At 46.0% G+C, this 27754-nt stretch overlaps 1 protein-coding gene across 1 annotated transcript in view; it reads right to left on the bottom strand.

Moving 5' to 3' along the window:
• The window catches only part of tenm4 (teneurin transmembrane protein 4), a 191243-nt gene that overhangs the window by 142811 nt on the left and 20678 nt on the right, over positions 1-27754 (bottom strand). Inside the window, exon 2 of the mRNA XM_086164949.1 lies at positions 20501-20605. The gene's annotated coding sequence lies outside the window, so the exon portion shown is untranslated. The remainder of the gene's footprint in view (positions 1-20500; positions 20606-27754) is intronic.

Consider the following 27754-nt stretch of genomic DNA (forward strand, 5'->3'; position numbering starts at 1 on the left):
GTAGATTATATCTGCATGAACTTTACAGTCAAACCCAAATGTTTCCCTCTACGTCATTCCACGCTTCCTTAAAAGGTCCGATTGTCTTATAATAAATAAATCAAACGCGTGCATGGACCATAAACTACATTTCCCACAATTCATGCCGTTCATGTTACCCGCAAAGTGACGGCATCCTGCCATTAGATCGCAAGTAAATCCACATTAATGCCATTTTCAACAAGTGGAATTGAGAACTAAAAATTATTCGTAAATGTCCAGGACGTTAAAATAAACTTTTTTGATCCCCATTGGTCCCAGCAGCGTAACAGTTATGTCAAAAATGAGAAAAAAATAAAATAAATATGAATATAAATATAAATAGAGAGAAGAAGATGGTTCTGAACAAAGTAAATGTCATAACTAGTGCTGGATGAGATTCTTCTTTATTCATTTAGTTTGATTTATGTTGTAAAAATATGTTTTTTACATCTATGCAAATGCACATGTAACATTTCGAGTTTGAATGGGTAATAAATTCAGAATTATATAATATAAAGGAGTTGTTGCATTTATTTTACATTACGTTTGTTACATTTGAAGCTGATGTTTGACACATCGACGCTACAGTTTCATGTTTATGTGCATTTTATCATTTTCATTATTTGTACATAACATGTGAGAAACGGAAACTTTTTTTTAAACTTTTTTGGGTGAATGGTTGACTTTTATTTTAAGACGCTTGGTAATGACGGAGCGAACGGTTGCACGTCTCTGTGACGTGCATGAGTGAATGGTTTTAAGACTTCAAAACGGCGATTATTATTCCCGTTGGATTTATTATATAATATTTATTTTGAAAAATCTATTATTTTGAAAAATGACCGGAAAGTCTCGGTTTACATCTCGAAACCCACGAGTTGGCAAAATGATTAAAAAAACAAACATCAGACGGAAAGTTTCTTTTCGAAGGGGAAAAGGTGGATCCACACTTTGGATTCACATTTATTATCAGAGTCGCAATATACAATAAATGATTGTGGATCTTGCATAACTGCAGAACCCTTATGGCACATTACAACAGAGAACTTTTAGGGTAAACTTTTTATGAACGGTCTGAAAATACCGCTCTGGCAGACCGGCAGATGATGCCAACGCACTTTGAAAATGACATAATAAAAAACAAGGGTCTACCTCCCGTTCTGTACGGAAGTGATACGTTTTAGTCTTTTTACTCGGTCCAGATCCCCCACTAATTTTTATGCCCCTAAGTTAAGAAAACATAAATTGGAGGCCAACTCGCTAGCTTGCTGGAACGCGCCTTGCTTGCTAGAACATGCCTAGCTTGCTGGAACGTGCCTAGCTTGCTAGAACGCGCCCGGCTTGCTAGAACATGCCTAGCTTGCAAGAGCGTGCCTAGCTTGCTAGAACATACCTAGCTTGCTAGAACATACCTAGCTTGCTAGAACGCGTCCAGCTAGCTAGACCGCGTCCAGCTTGCTAGAACGCGCCTAGCTTGCTAGAACGCGCCCAGCTTGCTAGAACATGCCTAGCTTGCGAGAACGCGCCCTGCTTGCTAGAACGCGCCTAGCTTGCTAGAATGCACCTGGCTTGCTAGAACGCGCCTAGCTTGCTAGAACATGCCTAGCTTGCTAGAACGCACCTAGCTTGCTAGAATGCACCTAGCTTGCTAGAACATACCTAGCTTGCTAGAACGCGTCCAGCTAGCTAGACCGCCTCCAGCTTGCTAGAACATGCCTAGCTTGCAAGAATGTGCCTAGCTTGCTAGAACATACCTAGCTTGCTAGAACGCATCCAGCTAGCTAGACCGCGTCCATCTTGCTAGAACGTGCCCAGCTTGCTAGAACATGCCTAGCTTGCTAGAACGCGCCCAGCTTGCTAGAACGTGCCTAGGGAGCCCCGCTTTCATTGAGTTTTATCGTTTGCTACCGACGTATCGCGGGGCGTCTCCAGCGGATCCACTGTTAGCCTCCACTGATTGCGACAGTAATCTATGCATATATATATGTATATATATATACACGTATATATTTTTAATCGGTAGCCGTGGCGATGCCGCCCGGGAGGAAGGATTAACGCGTGACTGCGAGCGAGAAGGTTAACGAAGGTTAATGACTTTCGCATTCGCCGGGATTCAGACAAAAAGTTTGTTGAGAAATGAAAGATCCCAATCTATGAAACGGAGATCACAATCGTGCGCTTTCACGTCCGGGGACAAAGTTCCCCGCGGAGGCCCCGGGGCCGCCGACAGGAGCTCGCCGCATATCTTTGCAACGATCCTAAATTGATTGAGGTCTTTCCAGAAAAGAAAAACAAAAGAAATGATGGATGGCCTCTTTTTTTTTTCTTTCTTTCTTCCTTTTTTTTCTTTCATTGCCTCTTAAAAGCATTTGCAGACACTACATTTTTCAATAGCATTGTGTGCGTCTGGCAAAGGATGAGTCAGGTTTGTAAAGCAGCTGTTAGCAAGTTGCAAACACACACACACACACACACACACACACACACTGCTGTTGATCTAAATTGTTGCAGGGGATTCTTCAGGTACACGTTAGATGTCGAGGATTCAGCTTGTGTGTCCAAGTGTGTGTGTGTGTGTGTGTTAACGAAAACAGTTACATGAACGTTTAAAAATATTGACATACTTACAAATGGAGCGAAATATTTCACAGCTTGATGAAAAAAAATGTTTGTTTTTTTTGTTTTGTTTTTTTTTTTCTAAATCTTTCAAAATAACAGCCAAAGGCTGGAATTTTCTTTTTTCGTTAAATGTTGGGAATTTTTTACTCAGGTGGTTTGTCTCACTTCAGTTTGTTTTAGGGACAAATCCTGAAACCAGGAAGTGGCCGATGGTTTTCAAGTTCGGGGCCTCGTCTGATTGGCCGATGTCACGGACGCCGTGCATGGTGGGATTTTCAAAATGGAGCTTTTGCACTGACAAACAGCAAGACTGCAAAATAAAAGAAGAAAATGTCGCCGCGGATTGAACTCCCGGGAAAGACAAATGGTGAGTTCCCTTTGTTTTATCTCGCAAAGCCTTTTGGTAACTTTTGTTTTGCCGCCGTTTCGTGGAGGTTCAAAAACTTGCTTGGCCTTCGGCCGGCAGACGTGTTTGTTGGGTCTCCATGTGCAGTGAAAAGTAAATGTTTGGATGTCAAAGTGAGGTTTGTCTCTAAATGTCATGTGAATGAGCAGGCGAATGCTGCATGTGTTTATATCAGGGATTTGCAATTATTTTGACCGGCGGGTTGCATTTCTTATTTCATTTCTATGCACGGGCCAACTGGGTGAACAAAATGAAAATTGCAATTTAAATATTTCAAATTTTTTAACATTTTTTGACTTGACGTGACGTGTGTAATCCAACTATCATTTTACAAAACTTTGCAGAAACATTTGCGAGAACACATTTACATGCAAACACTAAAGCTTGTCCTCTCTCATCGTCCATTTGACCGCTCACTCTATGTTTTGTATTCTATTATATTTGTATATTTGTGTTGCTGTTGTGTCTAACAACGTATGTCTTTGTTCATTTTATTGCCATTTTGACATCATGGCTGGACGACTGCAGATGAAAAATAGCTTTTTTGGCTAATTCTGGCTTTTTTACTCATGTTTTATTCATGTGTTTTATGAAATTGCATTGTTTCCTTTTGAAATAAACACATTTGATTTATTAGTTAATTATTTCAATTTTAATATAAATGCACCAACCGACATTATCATTGAAAAAAATGTAAGGAAAAAATTAAAAAGAAAAAAAAAATTGCTATATTAGATATTGATTGAAAATACTTGTTAAAATATTCAAAGAAAATAGTTCGGCCAGCCGGATAAAAATGCAATACTGCATTTGTCTATGGGAGGAATGAATGACAAGGTGAATTGCTGGATATCTACATGAGGTGTGGACGTCTCTTTATGTTATGCAAATAAGTGGGTGAATGTTTGTCTCCATATGACCAGTGAATGACAGGGTAAATGTCTGAATATCTCTAGAAATATGAATTATACTGACTATCGTATGTCTCTATAGGTTGTGTGAATGAGAGGGAGAACGTATTAAATCTTTGTACTTTTTAAGAACTTAAAACACTTTATAGCCTTGACTTTGACACTTTATGGTTTTATTTGTATTTCTTAATCTCCCTCCTTTTTTTTTTTTTTTTTTTTACTGTTTATACAATTTCCTACTATTATTTATTATTGTTATGTTTTACTTGAAAATCTGGCACAACAATTTCCTTCAGTATAGATAGTTATTCTAATTCTTATTCTTATATAGTGCGTGCATAAGTTTGCACTTTAAGCCCTTTATTTTTTTTATTTTTTTTTACATTTCTTGGCCGCTATACTCTATTTTCAACGTTTGCATTCTGCCGTGTTCATAGATGGTCACTTTTATCACCCGTGTCGAGCCGCGAATCCCCGTAAAGTTTTGTCATCCTTGCATCGCGACAAAAAAAAATGTTTTATCTTGTGATGGAGCTTCTTTTGTCCCCTTTTGGACGCATTACTTCCTGGGGTTTAAAAAGACAAAGCGACAAACGGGTTTCAGTTCCTTGATTATCGCCGGATCGCAATCAGCGGCGAATTATTATTAAATCTCTGAAAGGTTTTGTTTGGATAATTTAGCGAACGGCTGCGTCCGTCATGGATCCCTTAGAACGCCGCTTCGGTAGCCAACATTGGGGGGTCTAATGGAGGCGGCGGCTTCTTCCTGTCACATATATTCACCGTCTGCTCGAGAAACAGTCCAACCGGCTTAAAGATCAAAAATGGTTTTTGCTGCTGCAGATTGAGGGGAAAAAAAAAAAAAAAAAAAAAAAAAACGTAGGCGCCGCCGGAGGCAGGAGGAAGAGCCGAGCGCTTCCTTCATCCACCGAACCACTTTATTCCTCACCGGCTGTTAAAACTGCTGGTGATTTCTCAAGGTTTTCGCTTTTTTCGCCCCGGCTCTTAAATGCACGTAGCGTTCGAAGTACTCGCCGACGTGTCGCGAGGCCGTAAAAGCCCCGGGACGCCGCCGTGACCCGCCTGCCCTCCTCCGGGGGGAAGCGCCAGGGAAGGCCAACATCACCGCGGTGTCAGTTGTTCGTTAAATACGGCGTGTAAATAGGTGGAGCGGTGTTCGGGGTACAATATAAATGCAAATGCGACCCAACAGTCCGTCTGACGATTAGCGGCGTGGCGGCGCCGCTATTCAACGCCGCCGCCGCCGATAAATCTCAACGCCTGTTTGCCGGGTGAATTTGCGGCGTCATAGAAAGTCCATGCCGAGCGCGTGAGTTAGCTTTCTCTCCCCGAAAAATGCATAATCTTTATCGTTTCACAGAGTATTCATGAATACTCATTTATATATATATCTTACTATTATATTTATATTATCTGAAATATATTATATTTATTACCTTTTTTATTTTTTTTATTTTATATACATATATATATATTATTTTTGTTGTTGTTACTTGTATATTAGTTGTAGTAATAGTAAATAAATAACTAAAACTTAATCAACATTTCATGTATGTTTTTATTACTCAATATTAATTTATGAAATATCTTTTGGTAACAAACCACGCTGTCTATTTTTTTTGTTTTATTTAAGTGATAGAATTATTAAATAATAAGAAAAACAATTATAATATATGGCTATAATTGTTTTTACACATCTAAAAATGAAGGAATGGATGAATGACTGAATAAAATAATACAAACGTTAACGGTGAAATGGGCTGGAGTTGCCGTTTACTTTTTTTGTACTTATTTAAATGATAGACTAATCAAATAATAAGAAAAAAAAAGAAAAAATTATAATAAGTGGCTTTTTTGTTTTTACACATCTAAAAATGAAGAAATGGATGAATGACTGAATAAAATAATACAAATGTTAGCAGTGAAATGGGCTGGAGGCGCCACTGACGGTGGCTGTCCTTGTCAGCAGGGAAAAAAAATGCATAAAAAAAGCATAATAAAGCGACGTGGAAGAGTATTCGTGAATAGTCCTATATTGTTAAAAGTATTTTTTCTTTTTATCACTATTAGTTGCAGAAATGGTTCTTTATCAATGCATAGGAATGTAATAACTGAAAATGAATCACTACTTTATGTTTGTTTTTATTCATTACCGCAGTTATTTATAAAACATTTATTGGTAACAAACCCGCTCTGATTTTAAATTTCTTAAAACATGTTTGGAAATATAGCCAGCGTCTCCCCCCCCACCCTCCCCCCCCATACAAAAACAAAAGAAATGGACGAACGAGTGAATAAAATGAGGATAATTAAAATAAATAAAGTGAACCAGGGAGGCACAAAGAGACACACAGTATGTATGTATGTATGTGTGTCAATATGTATATATGTGTGTATGTGTGAATGTGTGCATTTTTGTATGTATGTATGTATGTATGGAAGATTTCGTGTATATATGTGTGTATATTTGTATGTATGCATGTATATATGTATGTGTTTTATATATGTGTATGTATGTATGTATGTGTGTCAATATGTTTATATGTCTGCATGTATGTGTGAATGTGTGCATGTTTTTATGTATGTATGTATGTATATATGTATGTATGCATGTGTTTTTTATATGTGCATGTATGTATGTATGAATATATGAATGTATATAGGTATATATATGTGTGCATGTATGTATGTATGAATATATGAATGTATATAGGTATATATATGTGTGCATGTATGTATGAATATGTGCATGTATTTATGTATATATGTATGTATGTATGTATGTATGTATGTATGTGTCTGTATATGTGTGCATTTTTTTATGTATGTATGTAAATACGTATGTATGCATGTATGTATGTATATATGAAGGTATGTATGTATATATAAAGGTATGTATGTATGTATGTTTGTATGTATTTGTGTAAATAAACACATATGTGTGCATGTAAAGTGAAAAGCGGCGCTCGGAAAGGTGAGTCCTCAATGGAGAGGGAGGATAAAAAGGAAGTCGTGGGGCCGAACGGCTCGCCGGACAGATTGTAATTCAGCGGAGGCCATGCTGTGGAGGGGGGGGGGGGGTCTCAGCGGGGGGGTTCGGGGGACCTGGAGTCGGGAGGGGGGTCATGTCAGTAGCCACCTCCTTCCAGGATCAAAAGCTAAACCCCACCGGAGCATGAAATAGAATGCGGACAAGCTTTAAAATAAACAAAAGAACCCCCCCGTACATAACGCCGTGCGCCCCCCCCCTCCTCCTCCCGCCGCCACGGCGGACCATTAAACCTGGCTTTCTCTCAACTGTTTATACCAGCCCGTCGGCCGGTTTGTGACGCCATGCGTGAATGAAAATATGAAGTAGAATAAACATCAACAAACAACGGAAGGCAGGGTCGTCGTCTGACATTTCACATCCCCTCCTCCCCCCCGTCCTTTCGCAGCGCCTTCGGGGGGGAAAATACTAGTAAGAAGCATTAAACCCACTGACATATTTTGCTAGCGAGTACTACGACTCCTGCCGTGGATGTAGTCCCGCCTCGGGGGGGTTGTCGGAATACCACAATTCTGCATTTAGAAATGATACCAGACAAATACAAGTGTTGATTCTTCTCCGGTCCAGTATTTGGGAGGTGGCGCGCCTCAATATGCGGCCCCTGTGATTGACAGGTGCACGGACAATAAAGTTTGAAAATCTGATAGTGACGTGTAACTTAAAGAGTATGAGCGCCTCGTTTGAGGGTTAATGTCGCTTTCTAAAGGATCCGTACCGAAACGCCGCGTCTGCGACCGATGGGTCGACGGTTCGCGGCCGGATTTTCAAAACGCGAGACGACAAGTAGAACGTTGATGTTTTCTGCTGACAATCGACTCCAAACCTGCATCTCGCGGCAGCTTGTCGGTTTCCATTTACGCATCCTTTGCGTCGGTTTGTCAGGTGACCCGTAACCAAGGCAACCGATGGCTGACGAAAATCCATCGAAGGTTATTGCCCGCTTTGGAGCGTAGCTGCTAGCAAAGCACTCGGCGCTAGCCCTTTTTTTCTAGATGACAGGGATTACAGGGAGTGGCCTCTGCTTTCCAAGAAACGCTAAAATCTCTGTCTCGGAGACGGATTCGCTTCCCGATCTCCAAGTACCGTCGACGTTTGTTTTGAAGGAGCCGGTAAACCGCGATGAGACGCTGGTGATACGTGGCGGAGCTAGCAACGAAGCGAACCATGTAGCGTAGCAGGGGTTTTGAGAGCATACCGAGGGAGGGGGGGGTGATGGACGACAACCATCACGCTCCAGCATGTCGTTAAAGACTATAAAATCGGCGGCTGTTCAATAAAAACAGTAAAAATAGAATTGAAAAAAAAACAGCAAACGCAGCAAAGCAGCACGGCGGAATCCTAGCGCGCTAATGATCTTACTCTAAGTGCCGGACTGAGTCATCTCCGCCAGCCTCTGCTCCGACAACCCCCCGCCCCGCCGCTAGGCTCTGGGAGGGGCTAATCGCTCCGTAGCTTCATCATCAATTAGACGACGGCGGGTCCGGTAGGCGTGGCTGCTGCGGCGGCAGAACTGCGCGGGGATAAATAAAAACGGTGATAAAAACCAAGCCTGGTGGAACTTGCCGCCGCCGCCGCTGTTGCCGGCAAGGGGGGTCGGTACGCTAACTTCCCCCGAAATGATCATGACATGAAAACGCCTGACGGGTAGCTTAGCAGCGCTTTGTTGACCCGCACAATCCCCTTCCTGTGCCTGGAAGCGAACTCCCCCCTCCCGGATCCCGGTGGCTGCACATTACGCAGTGCTGAGGCTTGCAAAGAAAAACCTCCCGCGCGCACGCTTGCGCTTACTTCCTTCCTTCCGGCCGGCCGGCCGATCCGCCAATCCCGACACGCCAAGGGGCGGTGATGCTTCTTGCCGTGCAGGAAAACAAAAACAAAAAAACCTGTCGTTTTCACCTGTCGCCGTGAGAATCGGGGGATAAACCGGGAAGGCGGGTGTACCGGCAGCGTCGCCCCCCCTTTGGATAGGAGCGTACTTCTACCAAGTAAATTGGGATTGATCACTTTAGCTGGAGGCCACAATCAGTATCCGTGATCTAATCAGGTCCCGGCCCGAGACAGAAAAGGATACTTCCATAAATATAAACCATATGAGAGCCGGCAAGTGCCCATAACACCGGGGGAAATTTGATTACCCCCCTCTCTCTCTGCAGGTGTGCTTTTAGCCTCCTACCCTCAAAGGCTGCGGGTGTGATATAACGCCACGCTTTGTTTTGTTTTGTTTTTTCCCCCTGCCAAGGTTTGTTTTGTTTTTTTGTTTTCTTTTTTTCTCACATCGTACTTGAATCAGCGGACGCGAGCGCGACGGGGTCCCGGCCGGCGGAAGCTTGGCTGAAGGGGCCGATCCCGGGGAGACGGGATCTGTCAGGAGCTCGGTGCCCGCCGCCGCCGCCGCCGCCGCCCGGGGTAATAAATTATCCAGAATTAACACGTCATCCTGTGCGCGGCGCAGCGGCCGCGATCAACTCAGCCCGCGCTGCTTAATGGATCTATTAACCAAATGGATGGCAGGGACTGCAGCGTTTCTGCTAAGTATACGGCGACCACACGGACTCGGAGTACTTCTGTACATCCCCGCGTTATTTTTGAAACGCACAGCACGAAAGTACCTCATGCTACCGCGCGACACCTTGCATTTCCCTTTTTTATAAGGGCGCCCATCCACTCGGGGGAAAAATACCCAAATTATATAAATAACGCCCATTACCTTGTAAGATGTGGACGAACTGCCGAGTCGTGACTTTACCGGCGGGATAACCGGTACACAGGTAGTCGGAGTGCGACCGCAGGTACGGCATGCTACCGACAGAGAGGGTCCAGGTGCATAATGAGGCATTCAGCTCAAACAGTTGGATTCATTCTTGTCCGGAAACAGGTGGAGCAGATTAAACCGGGCTGAACTGGCCGGCGTCACGTGTCGCCTCCTTCGTCGGATCCACTTTGCCCCTCGCGTGTCCGCGGCGCCCGCCGCTATTGTTGGAAATTCCAACTTGCTTAGCGGCCGCTGAGGGTGAAATTCTCAATTTACAGGCTAATTTACATTCTAACTGTCATCTGTAGTCGCAGGCTTAGCGGCCGGGAGAGCAAAATCGCAAATGAGTTTCTTCCGTCGGGCGTCTGGTCCACCGCTCTGCTACAGCCCCCTCCGATCCCCTCCCCCCCCCCGGCGCCGAAGAAAAACCGCCGGCTGCCGCGCAGGGATTCGGTTCAGGTGCGGACCGCAGGTGCGGCCGAGGCGGCTTCACGGTTCACCGCAGCCTCTTGAAGGAAGTTCCTTGATGGGACAATGCAAGCTGTTACTAGCTTGTTTTCAAGTTTGTTTACTTAAATTCAGCACATTTCTAATGGGATACGGTCACTAATTCCAGCCGGACTCGACTGCTTCGGGTCGGTGCCAGCTCCTGAACGTGGGCCGCGTCCACGTAGCGACGAGGTGCCAACTGTTGCTTTCAACGCGACAGTAAACACATCGACAGGAGGCGACGGTGGACCCGCTACTCCGTCTCTGGCCTCTTGTCGCACAAAGCAAGAGAAAAACCGGAGGAGGCTACATGCTGGCAGCCGTGCAAACATGTAGCGCTCGTGCGGGTTCTTACTAAAAATGTGGGGTTTGATTCTTGTGTGGAGCTCAGTGATGATATTCTCAGTGGCCGCCGGTCCGTTGATGTTGCCTTTTGATAGTAGCGGCCCACTTGGAACCTCTCCAGAGTATGTGCTTGAAAAGAAGACGGGACCAGGTACTTTCCCTGGTGGATGCCCAAAAAAAACTGACTCGAGCTGAGTCGTGCTGAGTCGTGCTGAGTCCTGGAAAAGCACCATAACAGGGGAACGCTCTTACCTTGAGGGAGCATAAAACGCCAAGCTTGCCTTTTAAGATTCAAGTACACCGGGGAAATAGTCCGGAGAGGCTTGTTTCTGGGGGGGCCCGACTCCATTCCCAGAATCGGCCCACCTTGTTTACGCTAGCTTTTTTAGAATTCATCTTTTAAAATTTGTTTCAAAATTCCATCCCTGCAGAACTGCTTCACCGCCCCACCAAAGTAAGAGCCCAAGGTTTAATATGCAAGGCTCTTACTCTGAAAGGTATTTGGATATTTCCTCTTCCAAGCAGTTGAGTTTCTAAAAATTGGACATGGATTAAACTTTTAAATCCAAAGGGTGAAATCTTGTGGGAAAATAAAGATGATGAGGGAGGAGAATCACAGAGGCAACAGCAAGCGAAGCACATCCTTCAACGCCTTTTTGTGGTTGGTTTACATTTCTAACGAAAGTACATGTTCTGCCCGGATACCAAAGGAAGACTGACCCCCTGATAGGATGAATCATTTTAGAATAATTTACAAAACTTAAACCAGATTAAAATAGGATTAAAACTACAGAAGTGAGGAGATTTACCTGCTACTGGCGGCGGTTGTTTCGGAACGCAGTTGATGGTACACTAGCAACTCGATGGTACGCTAGCAACTCAGGGGTACGCTAGCAACCCGATTGTACACTAGCAACCCGATGGTACGCCAGAAACTCGATGGTACGCCAGCAACTCGGTGGTATGCCGGCAACCCGATGGTACGCCAGCAACCCGATGGTACGCCAGCAACCCGACGGTACGCTAGCAACTCGAGCTCTGAAGTCAGTTCCCTCATTCTTTGGGAAGGTGACTTAGCCGTCCTGGTCGCAAAATCGCGGCGGGCGACTCAAAAAAAGATAAATTGGAGCGCGGGATGAAAGAGGCGACTTGCCGATGTCATCATGAGCAAGTGATGACATCATGTCGGCACTGTTGGGTCATGTGTTCCTGCTGGGTGTCCGTCTGCAGGCCTGTGGATTCACACGGTGCTAATGTTTAAGGGTTAGGGGGTTTTCTTGTGTCAAGTCCAGCACTTTCATCCGTCCACCGCGGCCGAGGTTGATTCAAGCCGGCCCCAAAGCCGCAATCCACCTCTGATCTCAGGCGTCTGATGGGAACCCTCCAAAACTGGTCAGGACGGGAGGGGAAAGTAGCGAGAATGTCGCGCCAGCTAGGCATCAGGAGGGTTTCCAACCACCCCCCTTCCCTTGTATGGCCAGAGAAAGCGTGGGGGTGCACAGAGGTCTGAGGGGGGGTCTGGAAGGGGAGGGTACCTGCTGAAGTGGGCTTATTGTCTCCCTTTTAAGTGAGGTCAAGAATGACGGTGTCGAGTCGCCTCACCAGAAAACATCCACTCTTAGCCGTGGTATACCAAGTAGGACCCGACCCCCCCTCGGCACAAAGACCAGCTTTATTCCCCCCGAACCCCCTCTGCACTTGAGGTGCTCTTGCCTGAAACCTCAATAAGGTGGACCACAGGGAAGCTCATGTAGACTAGAGGAGCTGGTAATAAAACCTGAGCTGTAATCACGGGAACTTGCAGAGCGTCGAGCCGTGCGTTTCTGCAGGAGCCACGAAAAAAAAAAAAGGAAGCGCTTGGAAGCGAGAGAAGACATGAAGACAAAAAAAAAAAAAAAAAAAAAAAAAACATGAGCAAATGACACTTAATTGAGGTCAGTGTGATTGAGCGCCACGAGGCCCGGATGGCTTCGGCACAGGTTCCAGATGGCGGGCTGTTATTTCACCGTGCCCCCGCTAACACTGCGGGACGGGCTAACGGTAACCCGAGCGTCCCCCACCGGACCCTCCAGACCCCCTGTCCGACCCCTCCCGGCTCTGAACCGGAATCAGGGCCAAGCTCTTGCCGCCACCCCTGCTGCTGCTGCTGCTGCTGCTGCACGTTTACTCAACTTCAAAAAAAAAACAAAGGTGGAGGGGGTTTTGATATGCTGGTTGTGGAGGAGGTGTGTGTGTGTGTGTGTGTGTGTGGAGAGGTGGGGGTTGGAGCAAAGCGCGTTAACGCCGTCTTTGTGTTTTACAAGTTTTGAGACGAGCGGGGGGGGGTTTCCTTCAAATGTGCATCGGAGGGCGTTTTCGCCTCTTCTCGGCGCCGACGAGGAATCCCGCAGTTTTGCTTTTAATGGCTCGTCTTTCTTTCCCCGCCACGTTCTCACGTTCAACCGACGCAAACGCGATCATCTGAGATTCAAGGCGAGAGGAACAACCTCGCACATCAGTTAGGCATCGTGGAAAAAAAAAAAAAGGATTTGGACCATTTACGTTTTCTTCTTGACTTGTGGTTCCTTTGCTGAGGGTTTCAGAACGATGGTTTCGTCCAGAAATCTTTTTAAAAAGTAATCGGCAGAAATCGCCAGGGAGGAAAAACAACAGAAATAGATATGTGGCTTTTTACTTTGACTGGTTACGACTTCCTCTCCCCCTTCGGGTAAACAGGTGATTTTTTTTTTTTTTTTTTCTTTCTTGTCCTCACGGATTGAGATGGACGACATCAAGTCCGGCACGCCATCGCTCAACCCGGACGGATGGATGGGCCTCTTTGCGTCCACATCAACGCCGAAGCCGCCGCCTGGAAATAAAGACGGACGCGTCCGACGACCTGGGGGAGATGAATTATTCAAAATGGATAGTGCCGGCGAAGCTCAGAGCGGGATGGATTGACACACATCGGAGGGCGCGGGGGGATGGACGGGGTTCTATCTAAGCTTTAAAAAATTCTGTCACTTCTTTTCTGTCTTATTCAGAAGAAACTTGTTTGGACCCATGACATGGACAACTTTGAGGTGCTAGAAGGGGCCCAACATGGAGCTGTCACAGGGCCCAACATGGAAACACCAGGTCCAACATGGAAACATAGGGCTCAACTAGGCAGCATGGGGCCCAACATGGTGCAGAACAAGTGGCCCAACATGTGACCCGACATGTGGCCCGACATGATGCCCGACATGTGACTCAACATTTGGCCCAGCATGGTGCCCAACATGTGGCACGACATAGTCCCCAACATGTGGCCCAACATGTGGCACAACATAGTACCCAACTTGTGGCGCAATATGGTGCCCGACATGGTGCAAAACATGTGGCTCAACATGGTGCAACATGTGGCAAGACATAGTGCCCAACATGTGGCTCAACATGTGGCCCAACATGTGGCACGACTTAGTACCCAACACGTGGAACAATATGTGGCACAACATAGTGCCCAACATGTGGCCCAACATGCGGCACAACATAGTACCCAACTTGTGGCGCAATATGGTGCCCGACATGGTGCAAAATATGTGGCTCAACATGGTGCCCAACATGTGGCAATACATAGTGCCCAACATGTGGCACGACTTAGTACCCAACATGTGGAACAATATGTGGCACGACATAGTGCCCAACATGTGGCCCAACATGTGGCACGACTTAGTACCCAACATGTGGAACAATATGGTGCCCAACATGTGGCAACACATGGTGCCCAAAATGTGGCACGACATAGTGCCCAACATGTGGCCCAACATGTGGCACGACTTAGTACCCAACATGAGGAACAATATGGTGCCCGACATGGTGACTCAACATGTGGCCCGACATGTGGCCCAACATAGCAACATGGGGCTCAAAATGGAGCCCGATATGGCACCATGGGGCAATATGGCAATATAGGACCCACATGGGGCCCAACATGGCGCTCAACATAGAGTCCAACATTATTATGTAAGGCTAAACATGTAGGCCAAGTCAGAGCCCAAAATGACATGGGTCCCAAAATGGGGCTCAATTTGTAGCCCAAATTGGGGCCCATCACAGGTCCCAACATGGCAACATAGGGCTAGACACGGGGCCCAATATAGGACCCGACATGGCAATGCGGGGCCCGACATGGGATCATGGGGTTCAACATGGAGCCCAACATGGGGCCAAACATGTAGCTCTATATATGGCCAAAAATGGCAACGTGGGGCGCAACACAAGAAAATGGGGCCAGACATGGGGCTAAGCACGGGGCCAGACACGGGGCCACAGGTCACACCCAAGTCTCGCTAAGCTAGCTGTTTTTAAGCACTGGAAGCACTTCTGAGGATTTACAAGGTGTAATATGGAGCCGTGAAGAAACAGATGAGGCGACTCCCAGATTATTGATTAGATTTTATAAAGCGGGGCTTTTATAGGGCCCCTGCTTATGAAAGCAAGTTCTTTTATAAGCAGGGGCTCCTGTAAAGAGCAGATCCAATTCTGCTTGCCTGGCGCTTTTTTATTACCTGTTTTATTGATTTATTTATTTATTTCCATTCTCACTCTTTTTTTTTTTTTTTTTTTCCAGTTGGGTAATTAGTATCCATAACCATGTTACCATTCCGTGAGCGTGAGTTTGAGATATCAAATGAAATCAATTACTTTTTATTCATGCTTTTAATGAAAAAAATCTGAATATTAAATTGAAAATAATATCGAAGTCAAATTATGAATAAGTGTCTGGCAGCATCTTTCGAGATATTACATAACAAGTGCGAGCTGATATGGAAAAATTACAAGTCGCCCCGCTCAGGCATGCATCCTTCTTAAACTAATAAAACAAAAAAAGCCCGATACATCATTTTTATTCCTTTGTTTTCAGCTTCGTTAGCAGTGAATTCGGCCTAAATCATCATCGGGAAAACAGAGCGGCCCCGAGTCCTTGAACCCGCAGCGGCAATAAAAATAAATCTGTAAAAACAGGAGCTGTGAACTTTTTTTTTTTTTTTTTTTTTTTTTTTTTTCTCGGGCTGACAGCGATAAATAATCCCCCCGCTGCGGGTCAAGCTGTGCACTGCGGCGCTGCAGTTTCCGGATATTCCTCAAGCTCAGCAACGCGCAGCCCCGGCCGTCGTGATCTAAATCACCCGGTCCCTCTGTGTTTTTCTTCACCCCCTTTTGGGGACGGGCAAAAAATATTTTGAGTGCCGGAGCGCCCCGGGCGGGTGGCGGTTAGCCTACGTGTAACCAATGATTTATAACGCCGCACATCTTTGACCCTTCGCTCCCCGCCGTCTCGTGGCGCCTTATTCTTCGCATGCCGCGTCCGAAGGGATTCATCGGGGAATTTTCACATTCGTGACCGAAATCCAGCGATTCCTTTTTAATATGGTGCAGCTTGACACATAAATTAGATGTAAAAAGCGCATGATTTCTGAACGATTGGCATACGTCGTCCATAGGCGGGACAGTTTTGGATAAATATGTCGTTCACGGCGCGGCCAGTTTACAACCCGAGTTTTCGTCTCCGAGGCGGGAACCTCCCACATGGAATCGCTGTTCCCATTGGTTTGATGGAACCCCCTGCAAATGCTCTTTGTAGCACATTCCCAGTTGCCACTGTGCACTCCAGAATCGCTGTTCTCCATTGTGAAATCCCTTTTAAAGACTCCCCAAAAGCACCCGGAGCCCGGGAAGTAGCCTCCTCCAGAGGAACTCTTTTGGTTTTGCGTTCCGACAGGCAGTGAGGGACCCCGGTAGAGAACGGTGTGACGCAAGCGTTAGCGACGTGCTAATCAATCACCGCGCCGAAAAACAAGCCGCAGCACAGAAGAGGTAGATGACACGGACGGCGAGGAGAGCCCAGTGCTGGAATAATAACCACGGACTATCGGAGGGGTTGATGCGTTCTTATCTTCTCCCTGCACTGCTTCGCCGTGTGGAGAACTCCCACTGTTAGCTAACTGCAGACTTATTTTGGCGAGTATATTGATGTTCCTCTGCAGGTCCCTGAAACGCCTCTGTGGTGTAACAGGCAAGAGGTGCCTTTTCTCGCCGGTTCTGTTTATTTTGTTGCAAGAAAACAGCTGTGCGGTGAACACCATAGGGTTTGAAAAGGCGCTACGCGGTCCACTAGCCAGTACAGTATCTCGTTTCGGAAGTATCCCTAAAAACATACCCTGCCTCGGGGAAAGAGCTGATATGGTTCTGGGAACTGATGTCCTTAGTTCGCGGCTCCTCTGCTGTCTGAATGCGCCAAGAAACCATCTAGCTTCTTAAAAGGCTCTAGGAACTGCAAGAGGCTCCTAGAATGTGAAATCGGCTAAAAACATCCCGGCATTGATGGGAGAAACAGTGTTGATTAAGAACCCCTGGCGAGGTGACATGGATTGGGTTCACGCAATTTCACATTCTTTAAGGAAATCGATTATTCCTACTCCCAGAAGTATCTCCTGCCGTCTCTTTCTGCATTTTCAGTTGTCACGCTGGCTGAGCCGAGGTGCAGCGGCGGCAACCGCAATGTTTTTTTTTGGGTGTGGCTCGCGGCAAGCATTCCCCCGCCATCCTAGGATTGGCGCCATGTTGGCATCCCTGGTTCACCTAGCATTTGATTCAACCGTCATCCAGACAGCTGCCGGCTTCGACCGGACCCCACCTCCAGCGAGGGCCCCGTGCTTGTTTTTGATTATGGGATGACGAGACCCTCCCTTGGTTATCACACACCGTTTGGCGTATCGCCTCAACGGCGCTACATCTGCATCTTTATCCATCACCTCCTGACCTCTTCTTCGACAGCGGGGCGGAGCGAGAAGAAAAACATGAAAATCCCCGTCTGAAACGGGGGCTTGAGAATCTCGGATAGAGCTGAAGTTGTTTGTTTTCCACAACAGGGCGTTCAACAATGTGTGTGTAAGTGTGTGTGTGTGGGGGCGGCGCAGTGGGCAGGAGGGAACAACACGGACGTGCCAAGGCTCCTCGCCTCCTGATTAAAAAAGATGTGGTTTTCTTGCGTTCAGAAATTGAGAGAGACAAGCGAGGACACGCTCGCGAGCTTCCCTGACCTCCAGAGCCGCAGTCTCCGAGTTGCCGCCGAAGCTAACGGCTAATGTTGACATGCCGACCCACGATGTGTTACTCGTACGCGCGCTCAGGAGAGCTCGGACCCATCGGACCCATCGGAATTCATTTTAGATCCGCGGTAAAAAGATCCCAAGCCGACAGATTTGACGTAGAAGCGTTTCGGCGGAGCAGCGGAGTGGACTAAGGGTTAGCATCACCCCAGTGTTGCTGGGGTGATGGGGTTTCCAGCCCAATCGCGACTTAAAACACGTTGAAGAGAGGAAGAAAAAACAATTTTAAACTGAATGGAAATCACATCAGTAGCTTGCGATTTTTTTTTTTAAATTAAATAAGAATAATGAACAATACAATTAAAAGTAAAAAAATAAAATTTCTCGATAAATCAAGGCAAAGTCCAATTAATGCACTCAAAATATTGAAAAAACAAATCTTACACCAGACAGATAACTCAATCGTTACCCTACAAAGATTTTATTTTTAAAAATTAAATAAGGATAATATACATTTCAATTAAAAGCCGCAAGAAAATAATTTCAAAAATAAAATTACTCGGTAAGTCAATTCAAATTTTAATAAACAAATCATTTCAAACTGCAATTCATGCTCCCAAAATATTGAAAAGCAATAGAGATAACTGATCAAATGTGCAAAACATGTAGAGCTTTAGCTTAACACTGACCAGATTGGACAGAACTCCCGTCAATCGAATCTTTATTTTAACCGCTTGTTAGTAAAATTGGAAACCCAACCAATCTGGCAAGACAATATCTCACGTTTTACCACGATCCAAACGCGTAGCTTAGCATGCGTCCGGTTGTGCATTACCTTTCACATAAACCAGACAAAAATCATCCGACGCCGCTGCCGAATACCATCTGGATGTCACGTAACGTTGTAGTCGGAGTATTTTTCTCGTTAAGGGTTCGCTCCACCTCTATTTCCCAAAGTAACAGCGCAGGGTTCGTGGATACGGTCGGACGTAACGAACCCCAACTGGAGAAGTTCATTCCCTCGCCTTTCGTCAGTTGGCGTTCCGTAAAGCAGCGAGGGTCGCCTGTCATCCAGAGCGCGTGATGTTTATATATTTTTACCCGAATCTCACTTCCGCAGCACGAGTATTTGCATCCTACTACGTTCAACATATGGCAATAATCGTTTCACACCCAACGGCGTGCCATTTTCAACAAGGAAGTAGCTTAGATTCATTTAAAGAAATGATTCGTCATTGATGCTTGACACCAATTTCGGAACCAAGCGGGTGGTTTTGATTGACAGATGAGTCGCCGCTTAGTTAAGTCCCGCCTCTCGGGAGAGCAAGATGGTCGGGCGCCGTTTACACTCACGAACAACAAACATAAACATTTTCCAGCACGCTAATTTGCGATGTAGCATGTGCGACTTGTTGACCGCTTCTTCTAACCGATCATAGAGAAACTACTAAACTAAGATAAGATACTTTATTGATCTCCTTCTTTTGTAACAGCGCGACGAAAGTATCAATAAAAATTGGTTAAATATAAATAGAGAGACAATTAAAAGATAGCGACGACATTTTAAGGTTTAACATGAACTGTCCACCCGACAGACCCGTTAGCGGCGAGCTAGCTCAGCGGCTAATTGTTTTGGTTTCTGTCTGCGAGACCGACATTTACCTTCCAAAATCATATCGCTGCTCACAAAGCAGCAGAGACTTCTGGGACGAGGTTGAATTAAGCGGCGAAGCCTAAACCGGCTCCCCGGATCTGGCTCTGACGCCATCTGTCTATTACCGCGGCGGCCGACGCCAAATCCGTCCAATCCGGTGAGCCCCTGTGGTTGCACTACTCCGGCAGAGCTTTTTAAAATAAGACGCGTAGACACCCGATGGTTTTATCGGGTCTGGCTATTGACGCGGCTAGTTGTCTCCGCGCCGAGCAGGAATTTACATCGAACAAAACACTTGATTGATGGGTCGGACCAGAAACGCCCCCGCGGCGCCGAAAACGGAATCCAGAACCCGATCCAGCGGCGTATTGGCAGAATAAACACTCGAGTTCGCCAGAGGCAGAGCGGAGCAAAACGAGCGACATCGCAGCCGGTTTATTGTTTGGACGAACCAACCAGCCATCGGGGAGCTAACGGTTAGCCGCCCGCCTGAGCGTCTCACGCCTCGCAGTCGGTCAGATACTATTACATCAGCGCCGCGCGGCTCAAGATGTCCGACGCCGACGCCCGGATTCGCCGTCCCCGGGCGGCGAGTAGCATTTACAGCGCGCCCTTTGATGTGGAGGATCGGACGGCCGAATTCCAGCCGGCAGATTATTTATACGATGCTCTGGGACTGGGGGGGGGGGGGGAAATACTGCGAGAGGCACTCGGGAGAGTCAGCGGGTTTTTGAAGTGCATGGAGCATCTCTGCTGATCTGTTAACGCGTGCGCGCTGCGGCAACCCCATTACTTATTTAACAGTGCACATGTACAACATAGGGGGAGGAAAAAAAAAATGGCAGCCAAAGAGAGCGGGGAAATCCTCAGAACGCGTCCCGAAACTGGAGAAAGGAAAATTAAGAATATGTTCCCTGATCCAAGAACACGCGGCGTTCTTCTTTTTAAAAGGTCACACACACACCGGCGCGACAACAGCCGCGCTCAGTAGTTCCCATCAGCAGCAAATATATATATTTATTTATATTCTGCCAAAAGGTCATTTAATTAATCAAGCCATTCAAAATTTTGCTTTTGAAACATACATCACGCCGCGTTGAATCCCGGTTCCTGTCTCAACCAGGAATTTTTTTATTTTTTTTTTGCAGCGAGGTACTCACAGGCGTTGGCGTGCAGTGGCGGCGCTGCTGCGGTCATTCCCTGCGCGACGCGGGCGGCGAACGGATCCTTCGGACGCTCGGTTCCAACGCGGCCCGGTTCGTTTTCTGCGGAAAAGGAGAGATAAAACACATCCCAGGACTGAGACGGCGGCGGACACCAAGAGTCCCCGGGCTCGTGCCGGTGCGGGATCCCGTAACGGCTTTTCTGAGCGGGTGACAAATATCTTTCTCGGCGCGGCGGCTATTTTCATCTGTCTGTGGACGCCGGGAACCTTTTAATCTGCGAGACGGGGCGGGAGGAGAGTTCCGGACAGTTTCTCCCTCCCAATCCTCAGGATAGTGTAGCTTTCAAAAAGTACAGCTTAATATTTTAGAGGATACTTCTTTCCCCAATCTTGTCGGGAGGCGGGCGCCGACGACGTTTGTGGGTTGAAAGCCGGGTCAACAATGACGGGTCGGCGTTTTTGAAAAGCGCCTCAGGGCCGAAAGATTTGTCTCGCAAGGACGTGAAACCGCCGTCACTTCCGAACTGTAAGCCGCTACTTTTTTCGCACCCTTTGAACGCTGCGGCTAATTTATGGAAATTTGGGGTGGGGCTGACTAGCTTCACGCCGCCGAAACATTTAAAATAAAAATAAAGACCAAGATGGCGATCAGCTGGAGTAGGACAAAGCGGGGATAGAAAATGGATGGATGGACTTTTCCTTGTGTTATTTATTATTCATCTTTTTCAGTTAAAGGCACTGTTTGTTGGAGGGAAGCATTTCCAGCATGTATTTATGGATGTTACCTGTATGTGTTTAAATAATCCAAAAAACGTTTCTTATGTTACAACGTGGACACTTTATAGACAAGCGCGGCCTCTATATGTACACCTATTTATTTCTTTTTAGCAAGTGTGGCTTACATTCAGGCGCGCTCAATAGTCCAAAAACAACAGTGCATCTTCAGTAAATGATATGTGCTGCAGATTCTTAACTGTCCGGTTTGTGAACGAGTGAATAAATGTTTCTATATCACAGAATGACTGGTTGCACGTCTCCATATCGCGTGTCAAATGTGACCCACCGTGTCGTTTTATGTGTTTTAAAACCTCCAATTGTCTCAAAATAAATAAATCCAACGCGTGCATCGACTATAAACTACATTTCCAACAAGTGACGCCGATCATGTTACCCGCAAAGTGACGGCATCCCGCCGTTAGATCGCAGTGTATCCGCATTAATGCCATTTTCAACAAGTGGATTTAAAAAATAAAAATGATCCCGAAATGTCCAGGAACAGAAAAGTTGATGCAGATGGAAGGCTGTTTCCAGATAGATGGGAATGCATAAGTAATATTTTGCATATGAATTCTGGTTACATCTTATTTCATCTATACTTTTACATGTTTCAACCAAGATGCTGATTTGGCCGTCGAAAATGAGTTTTACACCCCTTCTCTTTATTACTTGTTAATGAGAGATTCTTTTTTTAATTAAATGCGAGCCACAGAACAATCAACACAATACGATTAAGAGCTGAAAATTAATAATATTACTCAAAAATTGAAAGAAAGAAATCAATTCACATTCCAATTACTGCACCCACTTTTTTGAAAAGCGACGTAGGTAATTTATCAAACGCGCCATTTCAAGCTCTCTCTTATCAACGATCTCATTGGACAGAATTCCTGTCACTCAAATATTTGTTTATTTTAACAATAGCGCTTGTAGGGAATGACAGAATGAATGGTTGCATGCCTCTATATGATAGCCTATAAAAATATTTTAAAATTTAATACTAGCCGTAGAATGATAAGCAATATGATATAAGAGCCACAAATAAAAATAAAGAATAATAAATCAATACAAACTCCAATTAATGCAGCATAAACATTGAAAAACCATGTAGGTAATTGATCAAATGTGCAAACGCGTCATTTCAAGCTTTCGCTTATCACCGAATCTCATTGGCCAGAACTCCTGTCACTCAAATCTTTGTTTATTTTAACCGCAGCGTTTTCTGTGAATGAAAAAGTAAATGTTGTATATGAGTATTTGTGCGTCTCAGAATGAGTGCAACTGGCTTTACGTCTCTTTGTGACTCTGCTAGCGTACAGATAATGATTGAATGAATGCTAGCGCCGCGTGACTTGTCAAAGCGACTCGTTTAAAATGCATTCAGCGGAAACACACACACACACACACACACACGCACGAACAGTCAGTAACAAGTGTCTTTATTCGCTTTCACTAAATAAAAAATGCAGGCTGAGACCCTCCGGCCCCTTGGAATTGCCTCTCGCTCTGGCTCTGTCAGGCCCGAGTCAAGACACCCAGGTACAAATTAGATACAGACGGTTTATAAGCTTCTGCCTCGCTCTGCTCATTGCTTATTTTTTACTCACACACACACACACACACACACACATGCGCGCTAGCAGCCATGTCGACGAGCGCACCTCACGCCGGCAGGCTATTACTACGTCGTTTCTTGTCACGCGGACAGAAAGCGCCGCTGCAGAAATAATCCTGCCCATCACGCCGGCCCGCGCACGCTTTCACGCGGATTCCCGGCGGATAATTTCACACCAGAGTCCATTCCGGTGATCCGCAGCGTGGGGTTGCGGAGGTCCCGGCGTCCGCCGTTTGACGTTTACCAGTTCGAATAACAGCTCTGAGGGTTATTTGTGTTCTTTTTTTTTTTTTGATGATTTCCCTTTATGGCGGCTGAAGGACGTGGCACATCACATTTAGCAGCCCGGTTTGGATCGACAAACCCATCGGATTCATATATACCGTATTTTCCAGACTATTGAGCGCACCTGAATATAAGCCGCACCTGAATATAAGCCGCACCGGCTAAAAAAAAAAAATATATATATATATATATATATATATGTGTGTGTGTGTGTGCATATATAAGCAGCAATTGTCTATAAGCTGCAGGTGTCCACTTATTTTTTTAACTTTTAATTAAATACATACTGGTAGACATTCACAAATAAATGCTCTTTCCCGAACACTGCCTGTAACATGGCTGATGAAAAAGATTAGGTATGAATAATACAAAGTCCATCTATTTTCTATCCCCGCTTTGTCCGATCGCTAGTTTCGTCTTCCCTCTGAGCACTAAAACCATTAAAGTCGTCTTCTTGAGTGTCGGAATTGAACAGGTGGAATGACGTCGCCCGGTCGCTCTCTGCAAGACCGATTTCAAACTCGGACCATCTGTGTTTTTTTTTTTTTTTACCTCTGAAAGCTTTTGTCGCCTTTTTTGCACCGAGTCGTTTTTTTCACGCCGCCGTCGAATCATTGACACCAAGCTTACGCGCAGCAGCTCTATTTCCGTCTTTGACAACCAGGTCAACCGCCTTTAACATAAAAGCTGCATCATTTGCGGCCCTCCAAAAAAATCCATAAATTAGGCGAATCATTGTTTAAGCCCAAAGCGTGAGGGAGGAAAAAAGTTGCGTCTTACAGTCGGGAAACTACGGTAAATGCCTCTGGCCGCCGTCCACCTGACCTTGGGAGTCTTAACCAGCTAAACGTCACGAGGAATATGGCGTTTGTTGTTTGTTTCCGAGACGCCGTTCGGAAACCGCGTTGTACCGGATCACAGATACCCAAGTTTTGATTTCCTGCAATCTGCCACCGCCATCAACAGCGCCCGTGAAATACCCTGGAAATCTCAACCCTTCGAAATAATAGCTTTCTGAAAAGGACGCTTTTACTGTGAAGAGCCTGTAGCGGCTGTATCCGAGTTCTGGTTTCCTGTTTTGTCGGAGGTATGTACTTTTTACGGGCATTCCCGGGGAATCATATGACTTCGATTATTGACACTCCTCCGATGACTCGCTTCCCCGGACGTCTGTTTATCGATAACACGCGAGGAGGTAGACAAAACATCTGCCGGAGGTGAAACTGAGTCATCCGGGGCGCGTAGAGGTGCTGCACGCTAGATGTGGATTCATAGCGTTAGCGGTTGCTGGCATGCTAACAAACGTAACAGTGGAGAATAAGGGGGTGCAAGGTTTTGTGCAGAACCTCTGGGAGGTCGCATGGTTGTGTGAATTCACATCGGGGAAACAAGGGACAACCGGCGTCGCCTTCGAAGTGCTCGGTGTTGTTTTCTTGAAGACTTTTTACCCCGGAAGTTGGACCAGCCTGAAAAAGGCAACTTCTGAGTTGAACAGAGGCGTTCCGGTGACCCCGCTAGGCCCCGCTAGCCCGACTGAGCAGTTCGAAGAATTCCAGGAACTAGCTTCCTGCAAGGCAGTAAGGGACCACGGCAGGGACCGGTGGGACGCAAGCATCCATCAAAAACAAACCAGCTCGAAGAAGAAGAGGGAGAGGATGCGGACAAGGTGGAGAGCAAAGCTGCCACGGCGTCCATGTTTTACACGACGGAAAATGTGAACCCCGGCGTTAGCTAATTTCGGGCTTATTTGGCCAAAACATTTGTGTTCCTTCCTGGCCCAGCAGGCCAGAAGACCCTGGTCCTCTTGGTCGCTCCATTTCTCGCTGCTTAGAGCGAAAACATCTGGCCAGTGATCGCGATTTTATAAAATGGCGCTCCGCAGTCCTCAAATCGTATTTGGAAATGCCCACAGCTTATGAGTTCAACCAATCGCCGAGCACCCACGAGTTCCTACGGCATCGTAAAAAGACCTTCCTCGGAGTAGGAGCTGAAATGGTTCTGGGAGCTGAAGTCCAAGGTTCCCGGTTCCTCCGCTGTCTGAATGCACAAAGAAACTTCTCCTGAAAGGGTTGCATGAACTGCAAAAAGGCTCCTACAGCGAAAGCAGCTGTCCAAGGACCTTCATCCAAACAGGTGTCTGGATTTCGTTATAGTCGCGGCTCACGCAGAGGCTAGCCTGGATGCTGATTTAGCAGCGACTGCATCAGAACCGTGTTTTTCTAATGACGGGAGAACAAAGAACCGCACTTGAGTTTTTTCCATTTTTTTTTTTGTTTGTTTTTTTTTTGCCTCTCGCTACAGACGTCCTTTTGTCTCCTCCCCTGACCGGCCCCGGCGCTCCCGCAAAGCACATTTTCAAAGCACATCTTGTTTTTCGTGTTCTCGCAAACCCTCTAAATACTTTTTTTACAAGCTCGACCAGATGGTTCTGTTTGACAATCAGACGCTGTTATTGATATTACACAATTATTGAACACGGTTTGGGAAAAAGAAGCAGCTTGCACGCACAACATTTCTTCAGTCTGGTCGCAATTGGGATCAGGACGTTTTTTTTTTTCTTTTTGGTTTGTTTACGGACTCATTTATGCTAACGCTACGTACGTAAACAGCTACATTCGTGTCAAACGTCACCCCCACGCACACTTCGAGACTCGAGGTTTTATCGTCTTTATGCGAGGATAACTAAATTTTGTAAAGACATCGGCACCGTTGCTAAGCAACACATCCACGAGGAGCTGGTGATAATGTTGATCATGAGTCGCTCTTTGCCAGACTCTACCACTGCAATCCATAACTAAGTCCTAGCCGGCGGCTACGCTAATGCTACATTGCATTACTTGTTTACGCATTGATAGTCGGGTCGACCTCACCGACCGTAATTAGCCTGAAGGTTGAAACATCGATCACACTTATTTCAAATATCCTGATAGCGCCGTGGCGATACATACGGCATCATAGCATCGACATTCGCAGGATCATTAGCTGGGTCATTAGCAGGGTCATTAGCTTGAGACAGGATGTCAGAATCAGAATGCTTTTTATTGTCATCGAAACACTGATGTTTCAACAAAATTGTGAGTGCCGCTGCCGAGGTACGACACATCATACATACGTAAAATGTCAACAAAAAAAAAAGACAATAAACGACATGAAAAGATTTTAAAAAATGTGTTAGCATATTCCTCTGAGAAATAGTGTGGTGTTTGTGTTGCATTTGAAAGTGAAAGTGAAAGTGAAAGGTGGTGAGATACAGGTCACATGACAAATGCATAGAATGGATAAAGGTAAATAAGAACAGTCCAGGAGGTAGAATACCAGGAGAGAAAGAGGGTTGGAGAAATTAATCCTTATTAGCGCCGGCATGTGTGTGAGTGTGTGTGTGAGGACAAAAGTCACACCTCTGGAAAGTGACTGACACTGATAAAAAAATAGCGATTTGTTCCTCCGAGTTGCGAAAATGTCATGACGTGGACGTGTATTTCTTTGCCTTTTTGAAAAAAAAAAAAAAAAGCGTAAAACTTTGCAGATTAATCCCCCGGAGTGCGTCGCTCGCAAAGGGAGGACGTGAACGCGTTGCATTCGGGGACTAAAAATGGGAAAACGTCCGTTTTGATTTGTTTTCCCTGCTGGACTGGAATCAGAGCCGCGGTGTTTACGAACAACATTGGGGATTATTTTCCCTCCGTAATATTCCTCCATTCCCATCCACCCCCCGGCGTGTCCTCCATCAAGGTCACTATTCCCAGAGCTCTGCGCACATGTGTGTGTGTGTGTGTGAGTGTGTGTGTGAGTGTTTACTTTCAAGCCTTTAAAGGATTTGTTTTGACACGCTGGAAAAAAGGGGCCGCGGACGGCCAGAGTGTCGTCGGACGAAAACTCCACCCGGGATTTGAACGGGTATAAAAAACGAAGATGCTAAACATTAATCCTCCTCGGGGCGACACATGGACGACAAGATCCTGGAGAGACTTTACAACTATTCTCCAACTGTGGCGGCCATGTTGTTTGTTTTGCTAACGCTAACGGGATGTGAAAATGTCATCTTTTCACCCGGTTTTGACGTTATCTGCACGATAAAAACGCGGCCGCATCATCTCATCGCCGGGGACGGCATTAACGAGATGGCTTCAGGAGACGCCGCCGATTCGCCGCGCGTGTCTTGACTTTTAGCGAGCGTGCCGCTAGCTAGCGCGCCGTTAGCATCTGCGCCGCCGCCTTCGGAAGGCCATTGGGTCTAAAGTGTAACGGCGTCGGGTAACACGAACAGGGAGCTGACCTGATGGAAAGCCCTGACTCATCGGGGGAGGTCTCGGTGTGTGTCACGTGGAATCTGCATGTGTGTGTGTGTGTGTGTGTGTGTGTGTGTGTGTCCTCTGCAGAGGGCTTCTCTATTCAAGTCCAAGAGGCGGCGAATGTGAGATGATGTATGTTAGCGGCAAAAGCATTGAATAGCTTTTGCCGGAACATTCTTCTCTTCGCCGCCCATTCATCTCAACGACGCCGCCGGCGATTTCAACATCATGTTAGACATATTTATTGATCAGGGCGGCGGGCGGGGAGGGGGCGGGGACA

Source organism: Fistularia commersonii, chromosome 18 (genome assembly GCF_037954325.1).
Source record: "Fistularia commersonii isolate RoL2024-O1a breed Wild chromosome 18, RoL_Fcom_v1.0, whole genome shotgun sequence".
NCBI classification, from domain to species: domain Eukaryota; kingdom Metazoa; phylum Chordata; class Actinopteri; order Syngnathiformes; family Fistulariidae; genus Fistularia; species Fistularia commersonii.